A 9,594-nucleotide genomic window follows, 5' to 3' on the forward strand; every position below is an offset into this window, starting at 1 on the left:
TCAACCATTCAACCTCTTTCTGTGTAACCTTAGACTTCAAGAAGTTAATCACTTGATTATACTTTTCAATGACTATAGCAGAAGTGGCATACTTTTGAGTATCCCTCAGAGGTTTTGCATTCAGACACTGAACAGATACTTTACACTCAACCCACAATTAGTTTGGGACCACAATATCAAACAAAGTGATCATATCTTCCCAAATCTGTCAACCTGTGTATACCAGAGGTCAGGGCTTTCTCTCAAATTTTAGAAATTGACTCATAAATGTAACAAATTACCACAACCCCAAGATATATGCTCCTCTCTCAAATCTTAATCTCAGGGTCACTCTTACTACCATTCCCTTCTGGCTCTCTTTTGTCATCTTTCTTTATCTTTATTTTCTGGGCCCATCAATCTTTAAACGTATGTGTATTGCTCCTCACTTTAAATGTTGCCAACTAGTTCCCTTAGTTGCAATCTTAGCCCGGGAGTTTGCATATTCTTAAATCCATCTTCCGTCATAAACATCTTATAACTCTTCCTCACAGTTGAACTTTTAGACAAGTCAATCTTGAATTCTGTAACTCTTCATTCGAGAGCTTTGAACATCTCCAAGCATGCCTAGCTGCTTCTTCACAAAGAAACAATTGTTCCTCTTCATTGTACACGTAAATGAACCCCAGCTCAAGATTTCATTTGATGATTTCCTCCAACTCTACCTTTACCCTCACCATATTTAACACTCCGAAGGGGGCATTGCTCTCTGATGGCTGTGACTCAAGGCTATCAATTTCTACAGTCAGTAAATTCACAAGTGAAGTCACTCCTCTTCAGGGTCTCACCCAAGTCTCTGAAAATGTATACGCCTTGGGTCAGCAGTGGTTTTTGTAACCACTAGTGTGACGGTTGTTACAGCAACTGTGGTAGTATATGCAAGCACTGTCTGCGGAGCTGGCAGTGGGATCGATGCCAATATCTGTGGAGATGGAGGTGGAAAAGGTGCTGACTGTGGAACTGAAAGTGTAACGGGTGCTATCTGTGGAGGTGGAAGTATACCAGGTACTTCCCTATCAAATAAACTATGATTGACACAAGCACTAGCACCTGTAGTTGATGGTGGTGGGAGGCCTACAGGCTGTTGATTTCTTCCAGCTTGTTGAACTACTCTGTATTGAGGTGGTGGAGAAGCCAATAAATCATCTACGAAATCCTCAGTAGAGTCACTCTGCTATTCTCATCTTTCTTTGTTTCAATTTCACACCTTTGCTTTCTTCCCACCTGTTCTTCCACTGGACAGCACAGAGTACATCCTAATTCCCTCATTCATATCTCTACTCCTTGCCTACCATTCTGCATCCCACTTCGCTTCCTTCAAACCGTAAACTGTCTTTTTCGTTTTAGTCTGATATTTTTCCTTCTCTTCGGCGTGTGCTGCCTGCTACCATACTTTGAAGACTTCATATTGAGCGTGTCTAGGTAGAGATTTCATCACATACAACACTCTTCACAAATTAGCAATTATTCTCAGATGTAAAGTACCATATGGGGGAATCTGCAAGAGCCCTGCATTCACAGTGATCTTATTATATTGTTTAAACCAAATACATGTATGTAAACCTGGATTGATTGTCATGTAATACGCATGGGTGGTCTCGGGAGGGGCCTTCTTGCTCTCACGGACAAGTATTCTAACATCATCACTAAGCAAAGCTCTTAATTTCTTGAAAATGTTTATCTTTTCTTTGTATGTGGCACAACACAGAATCAAACAACTTCAATTGAAATAACTTATACAAATGTCTCCTGTCTTGAAATATCTACACTGTCTATCCTCCCATGCCAGAATTTCTCTTAAGAAATTATGCCTAGTTTACCATTTCGTTTATTTTTTTTTGTAATCATATTTTATTAATTTATGATACATCCATCAGTAGTATCATTAGACAGAAACATTGCCCATACACAATGAGTGACTTCTCATCCTTTACATGTATTATTATATAGTCTTGAGAAGAACTTCTCTTTTGATGTCTCCGCCTCCCACAATTTACCATTTTGTTTATGGACTTCAACTATATTTATTTACAAACGATTGGTTGGCTACATGCCCTCTTGAGATTTCACTCATATCAATCAGTTACGGACAACAATTTCGAGCTTCTATGAGGTGACAGGAGGGGATGCCTTTTTTTTCATTCTGGTTCCAACCCTCTAGAATTACTTGCTGTACAAATCGTGAAATTATCATTTTTTATTAAGAAAAAATTTACAATCATTTTTTCAATAATTTCTCTTGGCCCTATCCTACTTCACGTGTTTAGGACCTGAGAGCACCAAGAGGCCATTTGGGTGATAGACAATTTGGAATGGTTTGCATTAAAAAATATTGTAGGAAAAAGCAAACTAACATAACTTTGTGCCAAAACCTTTGTCTGCTGGAAAAAACAGAGTGAAAAATAGTTGCAGCTTCAGAAAAAAACAAAAACAATTCTTAAAAGAGGAAAGGTAAGTGTATTGGGATCAGGGGCAAGGGGGTATCCTTCTACATTGCACTTCATTGGGAGAGGGAAAGGTAGGGGACTAATAAGGGGTTAAGGGAAGGATAGAGTTAAGGGGTAGTAAGGGTTTTTAGAGTTCAGAGAAGATTAGCATTAAAAGTGATTCTGAGTTTTCAGGGGTTAGGGTTGGTTAGAGTGGAATGATAGTAATGGGTTTTTAGGTTACAGATAAAGGTAGTGTTTAGTGGTATTACGTTCTTTTAGGTTTCAGGGGATGGTAGAAATAAGGGAAGTGAGGGTTTCTAGGTTCAAGGAAGGAATGCCTAGGGTTTTTTTAGGGTTCACTGAAAGGTAGCATTAAGTGCTAGTAAATAATGTTTAGAGTTCAGGGAATGGTGCATAAACGAGTAGTAAGGAGGTTTGAGGGGTCAGGAGAGGGTATGTAAAGATGCAGTTTAGTGTTTTTAGTGTTTAGGGAAAGATAGCATTAGTGGGTAGTAAAGGGTTGGTAGGGGGAAGGGAATTATAGCGCTACAGTGTAGTTAGGGGCTTTTAGGGTTTGGGGAAGGATTTAGTGCAGGGTTTTCATTATTCTGGATAGGAAGCAGAGTTTATAGTGTACAGTTAGGTACATTGAAGACAGCTTGTAATAAAACATCTTTTAAAATACAATATTTTTGGAATTGTCATAGGTAATAATGATGGACACAACATTATTACCTCAACAATTTTAACTCAATTGTAATGTAGTTGACATTTTAAAATGTTACTTTATGACATACAAAATATTAAAACATATCATGAAATAACTATACATCTGTTGCTTTGCAGAGTCTCTATTACTGACCAAAGTTCTTCCCACTAGTATGGCCACTCCCATTTAAAGTACTTATATCTGGCCTCCAGTCACTTTTTGCATAATGGCTGTATGCCAGATGGACATCCATATCAATGCCAAAAACTTGTTAAAAACCCAGGTTGTTCTTTCGCATATAAATCCGCTGAGACTTGGTTACATGCAATTGAATATATTGGTCATTAACACATTGTTCAAGCTCAGCTATATTAAGGTAATGCTTTTACAAGCTGCACCAAAGAAAAGGTTACAAAGTTAACTACGGGTACACAGTGCTGCTGCATGACAATTCACTTATCTGTCCAAGCATGAGCATGTGACCCACCCTCCTCCCATTCTAGGCATCCCCTGTCCAGGATCTTTTCCAAGGCCATAGTTATAAGGCACCAAGTCAATTACTAACTATCAAAATTAAACAACATACTGCAGGACCAGTTGCTTTGTCCAATTGGCTCTACTCCTTGTAACTAAGGCCAGAACTGTTTATTTTGGAGATCAGGCTTTCCCTCTTGTAGTGGTCAAAGCCACCAGGGCATCGTTCGGAAGTCTCCTTGCTCAATGTTAGGAAACATCTAAAGATAGGATCATTTGGACAATAGCCACATCCGTGTTCATAGTTTTACCACCTATGTAGTTTTACATGTTTATGATTACCTTTATGTGATTCTCAATAGTACTAAAAAGCTCTGTGTACAAGAGCTTAATAGATAACAATTGAACAAAACATAACAATATGACATAATGTTATTCTTCTAAGTCACCAGTTAGCTATACAGATTATTTTTAAATGGATTAGTCTCCATTATGAGGACGCTGATCTTCCATACTCTTAATTTTAAAATTGATAATTGAAAATAAATTGCTTTTTGGCTGCTGGCCATAAGACTCGTGATCAGAAATCTTATTACGGAGCTTTAGCCTTCTATAATTTTAACTATAAACTCAATTCAGGAAGGCCTTGAAGACATGGATATATGGCACCCCAGATGCCTTCTGCCTTGCACTCATTTAGCACTGCTAGGCCCCCTCTCACCTCCAACCAACCAGCGCCAGGATACTCCTTGCGGAGTGACAGTTCAGCGCTTTACAAATACCAATTTACATTACATTACATATCTTTCTATGGTGATAACAGAGATACAGAATACGAGGAAAGGGTGGAAAGAGGACTGTTAAACCTCCTTGGCTCTCCACATATGACTTTTACCGTGTAGAATGGACTCGAGAGTCATCATCATCAATAATCTTTATTCGGCCAAATCAATAACCATAAAAGCACAGAAGTAAATAAGATCTTCACAATCACAGCAGAGATGACAACATGCAAATCTATTGAAAATGCTATAAAACAGCACAATAAAGCACCCCAATTTATGATTTAAGACGCATAATTCTTCCTTAGCTTTACAGCAGTAATCTAACTGATTGAGTTTCGGTGTGGATAAAGATTGTAGGTATCTCAGCCCCTCCTTATGTGTTATAAACTGCTTGAGCAAGAGAATTGTGAGTAAAAACGGGCTCTTAGTGTATGGTACAAGGTGCAAAATTGCATAAAGTGAACGAGATAGAAAGGCAATCCAGCAGCCAACCAAAGGAAAGCCAACTAAATAATGAACCATATTTAGTGTTAACCTTGTCAAATAAAATCTGTGCTAGGGATTATTAAACCAGGTTAAATAAGATTTTGTGCCTGTGGCATTAAATACTTGCATTTAATTGATAATTTAGCCCATGCTAAGAGACTTCTCAATTCTGGTATCCACTCTGTATGAAGCAAAGATCTTTTTGACCCTATCTTTGTTTGAGGGCGAATACATTCGGGAGAATCAAAAAGGGTACTCAAATATAGATTTGGAAAACTGTTTTTAACATAAGCCAACCATGGGATGGCTGTCATATTATCGAAATTTAGCAATCCTCCAATACCTCCTTCGATAAAACTCGTCTAAGGAGTGTTCCATAACTTCAACCACAATAGTAAAGGGTCTATGCCAGAAAAGTCCTCCAGAAAACCCATTCAGAATTCCAAGTGTGAGATAACACTTGGGGTAGTTTGGGGTATCGCTAGGAGCCTACACACAAATGTGTTTTAAGCTGCCTGTAGCTTCCCTGGAGCAGCACATCCCCAAACTCCTGCACCATTTGCATCAAGTGAAAAGCACTTGCTCCTATAAATCCGAGTCATCTTGGTGATTGGTTTGTGGCCTAACCTTTTGGCAAATCTAAATATCATTTCACAGGCTGCCCTCATCTTTTGCATTCTGTGATTGATTAACCTCTCCCATGACTCATTAGCATCAATCAGAAGGCCTAGATAGTTAAAAGAAGATACTTTTTCTATGGGCATTCCCCCGTTATTAAAACATTTGGATTTAGTGCGTTTGAGACCACGGGTCATTATAAATTATTTTTGCAATTCACCTTAAGATTTAGTTTTGGTCATAAAATTATTATAACCATTTAAAAGGTTCTGGAGGCCATTTTCTGTTAATGCTAAAAGAACTGCATCATCTGCATATAAAAAAAGTACAGGAACTGCATGGGTGCCAATTCGTGGGACGTCTTTATTGCATGACGCTAAAAAGGTATCTAAGGAATTTATATAAAATAAAAATAGGAAAGGAGCTAATCTTCACACCTGCCTAACTCCTTTAGTAACCCTTATTAGTCAGAAAGCATATTGGAATGGCAGAAAAGAAAGAGGTGGCCTCTGCCCAATCCTCCAATTTGCCCAAGATGACCCACCCAAGTATCTTTGCTTTAGAATCTATTGATAAAATTGGGTGGAAGCATGCTTGTAGATTCGGATCACTTTTAAAAAAAATAATGTGGGTCTATGGTGGCCTCACTTCAGGAGTATTAAGTTATCCCTAAATGCTGCCCTTAAGACATTAGTTAAAAGTGGTGCCCAGACATGGGGCCTTACCACTGACGGTGCTCTGGATGGATTAGGTGACAGATGATAAGTCTATAAGGTCTACTAACCGGTCCTCATTTAATGGTGGGGAGTCTGGCTTAAAATCCTTTCTATGACCACCCCCCACCTAATCCGAGTTAAATATGAGAGTGAAATGGTCAATCCCGTCTTGTTCAGAGATATGGCACTCTGTGCCAGTTGCTGAGCTATCCATGAACAAAGGCTGATTTACTATTTCCCCAAAAAGTCTGTTGTCTTTCAAATAAGCAGCTTTTTCTAAATCCTCCCAAGCCTTACTTCTGATTTCTTGCCTTCTATTCTCTAGGACTTGCTTACAATTGTTTCCAGCTACCCTGATGTCAACTATATTACATGGGGTCTTATTTGTAGCCATTTTAGTGCCTTGAGTGCTGCTGTACATTTGAGGCTAAACCATGATTTGGCAGAGTTCTCTTCTGGGGGTTTGTTTGTATATATATATATATATATATATATATATATATATATATATATATATATATATATATATATATATATATATATCACGTGACACAATTGTACTCATTTTAGTAAAGCTCTCCAAGATGTTACCTGGGGCCATATCCAGTGAAAGACATCTAGGAATTTCATCATTAGTAGCTACAGTGATCAGATTGTTCAAAAATGTATTTGGATCAACATTCCCCCGAGAGTCAATGTCAGATTGATACTTCTACTCATGAGTTGGTACTCTAAGATTAAATATGTAGTCTATGAATAAAATGTCATTCATAAATAGTCAGCTACAGCTCCAGGTAAGCCGCCATGTTGGACTGGGCATGATGCACAAAAAGCTGTCCAAATAGCAACTTGGTTAGAAGACATCAAGCAATGACCACTTTGGCCTTTTTATGTAACCTAACTGCATGTTGGCGTTGGAGTACAGGACACATGAAAGCTCAACAGCTTCTTGCGGTATTCCTGTTTCTGATTACTTCTCTGTGTCTTTATTCGCAGGTCGTTCTTCAGCAAGTGAAGCGGGTCAGTCCAGAGTCTTCTTGATACCATTTGCAGTCAACACCATTCACACGAGGGAGTGAGATGCATTAACAAAAGAGAAACATTGAGACTAAGCAATGAGCAGAATGTGTCCAGGACTTAAGAGCAGCCGAATCCTCCATCGATCAGGGCCACCTGCTGTACATAAGGAGCAACACATCCCTCCACACCATCTCTGCCCTGTGAAGCTCTGGCCTGTCCTGGACCTTCTCGCCACACACTCTGCCGCTCCGGATTCCTTCGACCCTGGGAGAGGTTCCTCAGAGGTTAGAAAAGGCTTCACCTTGCTGCGGAAAATAAGAGATTTTTCAAGACAATCAAGTTTTTTTAAACATTTTTTTCATGTAGCACATTCTGTTGTTTCTTTCTCACTTCATCGAACACTCTACTCCAGATATTCAAAAAACAGTCAGGAGAAGTAGGCTTATCATCATGTGGAGAATCTGTTTGTGATTAAAGAAACTGTGCGTGTGTGTGTGTGTGTGTGTGTATGTGTGCCTGTGCGTGTGTGTGGTGTGGTTATGGTGTGATTTTTAACACAATTCTATTATTTCCTCTGCTTTCAGTACGAGGGTCCTGTTCACCTGAAGAGAAGTCAGATATGTGGAATCTGGCAGGGCTCCTAAATTACTATATTGCATATAGTCAGACAATTTTGCCCTCTATTAATTGAATAAGTAGTTGTAGCGTTTTGTTTTGATGCAAATTGAGTTAACTTTCCAGGATACATTTAATGGCATATTTTTCAATCTTTAACGCAGCAAGCCACCTAGCTGGGCTGCTCTGCGTGAAAGGGAAACGTCAGGAACGCGCCATATTTAACATTATATGACACATTCCAGTCCTTTTCTAGTGCTGGCCCACTTTTGGCTGCCTAGTGCCAACGCAGGCACACTTGTGTCATGCTTTGCTGTCAGGATTGTTTTTGTGCAGGAAGGGACACTTCCTGAGAGGCATTTTCCTCTTTCTATGTGTGCTGCAGAATGCTTGCAGCACAAAAACAATTCTGCCTACAACGTAGCCACCCTGGCGCAATTGTGCAAGGGTGCCTACATTCACGCTAGAGAGCAGTTTGTGCGCTAGCGCAGGCAGAGAGCGGGAATGGGCCATATATTGTGAAATATGGTGCATTCCTTCACTCTCACTTTCACGCAGCGCAGCAATGTGGCTTGGTGTGTTGCGTCAATAGTTAATAAATATGTGCCTGAGAGTCTAGTATAATTTAGGTATTTCGCCTTGGTCTCTTTCCACTAATCATTGGGACCGATTCCCAAAAGCAAGTATGAGAAGTAATACTACAGGACTACTTGTATGTATACTCATACTCTTACTTGCCTTTTTGAACTGGCCCGTAACTTGTAACTCCCTTTAATTAAAAGTGCAGATAGGGCACAGTCCTTTCTACTTGTACTAACTGTATTTGAAAATTTCCTGAACATTCCTGTTTTCTTCCCATTTTAGATGTTGTTTTGCCAACTCACAAAGGCATGTTAGTGTACGTAAAAGAGTACTATAGAAGTAATGTTTTACATACTCTAAAATGGCTTTGTTAATGGGCCCCATTCTTTCAGAAACTGTAAAAGGGTCTGAAACATCGGCCTTCCCCACTTCCAAGACCGGCATGAATCCAAATTTCCCAGAATGAGTAGCTAAGGCAGACGAGCTAGAGGTGACCTGCCCTGCTTGCGGGCTTTAAGCAGGATGAAAAAAGTGGGGGGGTCTCTAAAATGGTTATGTAATTAGAGGTGTGGCTTAACCACATACACTAAATTTGTGATTCCCATATTATACCCCCGCCCAGTATTTTTTGTGTTTCTCTGAGCTTTCTGTTATTGCATCCAGATATAATAACACAGCAACTGACGTTCACCTAAAACCAGCCAGGACAATTGGCTTTGTCAATGGTTGTGTGTGCCAGCTCCGGAGAAAGCCAAGGTTTGGGTGACCATTTATTCTGAACACCTTTTTGACCCACTAACAGGCACTCAACTTAATCGTGGCAGTAGTAAACATTTAGAGGCGACATATTTTTAAAGTATGGACTATACAAGACTAAAATGCTGAACGAACACAAAAAAATACAAAAACACAACATCCTGGCAATAGCTAACACTCTAATGGAGTGCTAGAGTCAGTAAAACAAGTGAAATATAAACGGACACTAAATCACTGACATGGATTACCTGAACATTTATTACATTCATTGTTCAGAAATCATCAGTTTTTCCCAGTAAAGTTAAGGACATAAATATATTGCCCGTTTCAATGTCCGTTCTAAAATAACTACCGGGTCTGAGACC

At 39.4% G+C, this 9,594-nt stretch overlaps 1 protein-coding gene across 2 annotated transcripts in view; it reads left to right on the forward strand.

The window, feature by feature from the left end:
- Positions 1–9,077, forward strand: part of PDE1B (phosphodiesterase 1B) — a 1,345,653-nt gene extending 1,336,576 nt beyond the window's left edge. For both annotated transcript variants that reach the window (XM_085654771.1, XM_085654770.1), the window contains one exon: positions 7,253–9,077. The gene's annotated coding sequence lies outside the window, so the exon portion shown is untranslated. The remainder of the gene's footprint in view (positions 1–7,252) is intronic.
- The last annotated feature ends 517 nt before the right edge of the window (positions 9,078–9,594 follow it).

The sequence above is a fragment of the Triturus cristatus genome, chromosome 4_1 (assembly GCF_964204655.1).
Source record: "Triturus cristatus chromosome 4_1, aTriCri1.1, whole genome shotgun sequence".
NCBI lineage: Eukaryota > Metazoa > Chordata > Amphibia > Caudata > Salamandridae > Triturus > Triturus cristatus.